General features: G+C 49.4%; 1 protein-coding gene across 1 annotated transcript in view; it reads left to right on the forward strand.

The window, feature by feature from the left end:
- Positions 1-5,000, forward strand: part of LOC308368430 (methyl-CpG-binding domain protein 2-like) — a gene marked incomplete at its 3' end in the record, with an annotated part of 48,417 nt that overhangs the window by 17,816 nt on the left and 25,601 nt on the right.

Here is a 5,000-nt window from a genome sequence, read left to right on the forward strand (position 1 = left end):
AACCACATCTGACTCACACACAAGCAAAGGCATGCACATTATGCACACCAACATAAATAATCCTCACACTCACAGACATTTAATTAGCATACAAACACACACACACACACACACACATTGGATTCACAAACACATGCATGCATGTACACTAAGGCTCATGCTCACACACAGATGCTCCTCTCACACACAGATATTCCAGTTACATTCAGACACACACACACACACACACACACACACACACACACACACACACACACACACTCCACATTGGATTCACAAACAAATGCATGCATGTACATGCTCATACTCATACACAGATGCTCACGCTCACACACAGATATTCCAGTTACACACACACACACACACACACACACACACACACACACACGTGCTGAAGGCAGTCATGCAGTATATGTGTTTACCTGCTTACCGTCAGTGGCATGCAGCTGTAACAGTAACTGTGTGTGAGTGTGTGTGAGGCTAAGCCCCTTGTGTGCCTGTGAGTGTTGGGAAGGATAATCATCATGTTTTGCTGAGAACACCCTGGATTTTCAGATAACAACAGAACACACTGGTAACACCCAGAGCCAGGCCTGCTGGAACAGAGCAAACCTTCTAGAACCTTCCGTCAGCCTGCAGCTCGAGTCTGTGCTCTCTGCTTCTGTGTTTCTCTCCCACTGTAGCATAGAGGTCAATACCGTATGGGTAGGGGTCAATACCGTATGGATAGAGGTCAATACCGTATGGGTAGAGGTCAATACCGTATGGGTAGAGGTCAATACCGTATGGGTAGAGGTCAATACCGTATGGGTAGAGGTCAATACTGTATGGATAGAGATCAATACCGTATGGATAGAGATCAATACCGTATGGGTAGGGGTCAATGTTGTATAGATAGAGATCAATACCGTATGGGTAGAGGTCAATATTGTATGGACAGAGGTCAATAACATATGGGTAGAGGTGAATACCGTATGGATAGAGATCAATACCGTATGGGTAGAGGTCAATATTGTATAGACAGAGGTCAATAACGTATGGGTAGAGGTCAATGAGGTCAATACCGTATGGATAGAGGTCAATATCATATGGATAGAGGTGAATAGCGTATAGATAGAGGTCAATGAGGTCAATATCGTATGGACAGAGGTCAATGAGGTCAATACCGTATGGAAAGAGGTCAATATCGTATGGGTAGAGGTCAATACCGTATGTATAGAGGTCAATATCGTATGGATAGAGGTCAATAGAGGTCAATATCATATGGATAGAACACACCTGGGGCTGTGGAATACGGTCTGACCCACGGTCTGTGTTGTGGAAATACTGGACATCATAAGGTGCTGGACATAAAAAACACGCTTGGACTTGACCTCTGATCTAGCAGCGCTCAACCCTATACACCAGCAACCCCTACATTTGAATCTTTCTGAGCAGCTATTCTCTTTCCTGTTCCGCTACGTGTTTGACATGTACTTGACAGTCAGACGCCAGGCCTTGATTGGTTGAAAACACTGATGCTGAAGCTCGATTGGTGGAATTCACCTGGTTGAAATGATTCAGGTCGTTGAAATGATGTGGTGAGTCCAGTCATTATCGAGGAGACGACTGAAGCATGCAGCATTGGGAGTTCTCAGGATAAGATTTGTATTACTCAGTAATGGCTTCATGCAGCTGTTTCCATGTACATTCATACATTGGAGCTCACGTCTGGATTATAAACATCTGCGCTTGGCTTGACCCAGTGGAGCCACAATGGTCCTAGTAGAGCAGTGATGAACTTTTAGAACCTTCAGAGCCTTTAGGGCCCTGTAGAGTCGTACCGTACCTTATGCGACACTTCTGGTCCTCAAAGACCGAATGTTTTCCCTGCCGTGGATGTTTGTTACATCATAATGCCTGATTGTTACATCAGAAGTCGTGGCTGGTCTACGAGCGAGCGAGTGTGTGTGTGTGTGTGCCTCATCAGATGTTGTTGAAACTCCCTCGTCATCGTCATGGTCACAGGCCCCTCCTCCATCCTCCTCCTCTGCCTCCACCCACTGGCTTTGGGCCCAAGTTCCATCTCCCAGAATGCCGCGCCGCACCCTGCTTGTATGGGAAAGTGTGTGTGTGTGTGTGTGTGTGTGTGTGTGTGTAAGAGCTGGTGGGTGTGTTTGATTGTGCATACATGTGTGAACGTGCTTATGTGAGGCTTTGTGCGTGCGTGTTTTTGTTTGTTTTGCGTGTTTGTGTGCTTTAGCTGTGGTCGGTCTGCAGAGCTCCCCAGATAACATCTGAAGAATGTGCAGGCACACACACACACACACACACACACACACACACACACACATACACACACACACACACACACACACACACACTCACAGTGGTGGCTCTAGTGTAAAAGCGATTCTATGCATAAAAGCCTCTCCTGTCTTCTTGATGTGTTTCTCTCTTGGGACTTCTTCGCTTCTGGGATCTCTCTTTTTCCTCACCCTCATCATCATCATCATCAGTGAAGATCTGCCCTTTCTTCAGCTCCCCTCTTCTCTCCTCCCCTCCCCTCTCCACTCCTCTCCCTTCCTCTTCTCCTCTCCGCTCCTCTCCTCTCCTCCCCTCTCCACTCCTCTCCCTTCCTCTTCTCCTCTCCGCTCCTCTCCTCCCCTCGCCTCTCCGCTCCCCTCCTCCCCTCTCCTCTCCTCTCCTCTCCTCTCCTCTCCTCTCCACTGTTCTCTTCTCCTATTCTCTCCTCTCCTCTCCCCTCCTCTCCGCTCCGCTCCACTCCACTCCTCGCATCTCCCCTCCTCTCCTCTTCTCCTCTCCTCTTCCAAACTCCCTCCTTCCGCTGTACCCTTCTTTGTCCTCTCCACTGTCCCTTCCCCTCCCTTCTTCTCACGTCTTCTCAGCTCCACCCCCCCCCCCCACCCTCTTCCTGTCTCTCCTCCCATCCTCTCTTCAGTCCCTCCTCCTCCTCCTCCTCTTTGCTCTCCTCTCTTTGTTCTTCCTCTCGTCTCTTCTCCCTCCTTGGACTGACTCTGACCTCTCACCATTGTCCACAGAAGCCGCTCCTCAGCGTGGCTGGACAGAACCCACACCGCCGCCGCCGTTAGTTTTAATCCCCTAGCCAGACATTATATCAGCCCCCACACCACACACTCCACCCACTCCACACTCTCCCTCCCTTCTGACCTTAAAGGTGACTCAAGATGCCCCCCCCCCCCTCCACACACACACACACCCCCACAAGGTCAAACACGTGGATACCCAGCAGTCTCTAGTGCAGTGTCGCGCTTTAACTCACCTTTTGTCTACCTATGTGGCTGCCTATGTTTTGTTTAGCTCTGTAGATGCCTACACATACGGGGGAGGGGGAGGGGGAGGGGGCGCTAGGTAAATGGTTGCTAACAATACTGGGATTAAGACTAGAATGAAAAAGCTTTTACGTCTAACCAAAATGTGGCGAAAGAATAACCGGTTTCTTTGACGGGCTGTGTGTGTGTGGGCTGTGTGTGTGTGTGTGTGTGTGTGTGTGTCTATTAGTGTGTGTGTGTGTGTGTGTCTCTTAGTGTGTGTGTGTGCCTGTGTGTCTATTAGTGTGTGTGTGTGTGTGTGTGTGTGTGTGTGTGTGTGTGTGTGTGAGTGTGTGTGTGTCTCTTAGTGTGTGTGTGCCTGTGTGTCTATTAGTGTGTGTGTGTGTGTGTGTGTGTGTGTGTGTGTGTGTGTCTCTGTGTGTGTCTCTGTGTGTGTGTGGGTTATATATAGCTGATACGTCCTCACTGTGACCACTCATGTCACTGTCGGCCCTCGGAAGTGGACCAGCTCTGAGGCGGCTGCAGGAATGTGTGTGTGTGCGTGGGAGGAGCTGGCAACCATCCACATATCTTTGTCATTATCCTTCTCTTTTCCCTCTCTTTCTGTCGCTCGCTCCGCCCTCCGTCTCTCTTGCTTTCCATTCCCCCGCTCCTCCCTTGTACGTCGCGGCTTGGGATAAAAGCGTCTGCTTAATGACTAAATGTAAATGTACTCCATCCAGCAGTGTGTCTGTCTCGATGTTGACTCCTGCCCAGCCAGAGCCTCTGCTGGTGGGGTGTGGAGTTGGCTTTGTCTGCCTCTGGTTTGGATGAAAAGGCTTTTCAACGGTATCAAATATATTGAATTTGTTCGACACACAAGTAGCTATTTTGTGTGTGTATGGTATGGGTGGGGTGTGTGTGTGACAGAGGCTTTGATTCAATATATATCTCTCTCGCTCTCTCCTTCTGTTTCCATCTTCCCATCTTTCTGTCTTCTACACTCAGGTACCCCCATTCTATTGCCCCCCTCCTTCTTAACCATACCCATGCACTCCCATTCCATTGCCCCCCTCCTTCTTTACCATACCCATGCACTCCCATTCTATTGCCCCCCTCCTTCTTAACCATACCCATGCACTCCCATTCTATTGCCCCCCTCCTTCTTAACCATACCCATGCACTCCCATTCTATTGCCCCCCTCCTTCTTAACCATACCCATGCACTCTCATTCCATTGCCCCCCTCCTTCTTAACCATACCCATGCACTCCCATTCTATTGCCCCCCTCCTTCTTAACCATACCCATGCACTCCCATTCTATTGCCCCCATCCTTCTTAACCATACCCATGCACTCCCATTCTATTGCCCCCCTCCTTCTTAACCATACCCATGCACTCCCATTCTATTGCCCCCCTCCTTCTTAACCATACCCATGCACTCCCATTCTATTGCCCCCCTCCTTCTAAACCATACCCATGCACTCCCATTCTATTGCCCCTCTTCCTCTGGGCTACACATACCCCCCACACCCAACCCCCCCCCCCCCACTCTCCTCTCTCCTGCCTCCTGTTTTTATTGCCTCAGGGCCGTAAACATGTGTTGCAGTGCTCAATGATTAGAAAGGAGTTTACGACCACTGCTTCCTGATGGGGTATTTGTGAGATTGATGCGAGATGCTCACTCCCCTTTCTTACAAGAGCGCATCGGAGAACCGCCTTGTCTTA

This window comes from Sprattus sprattus (genome assembly GCF_963457725.1).
Source record: "Sprattus sprattus genome assembly, chromosome: 7".
NCBI classification, from domain to species: domain Eukaryota; kingdom Metazoa; phylum Chordata; class Actinopteri; order Clupeiformes; family Clupeidae; genus Sprattus; species Sprattus sprattus.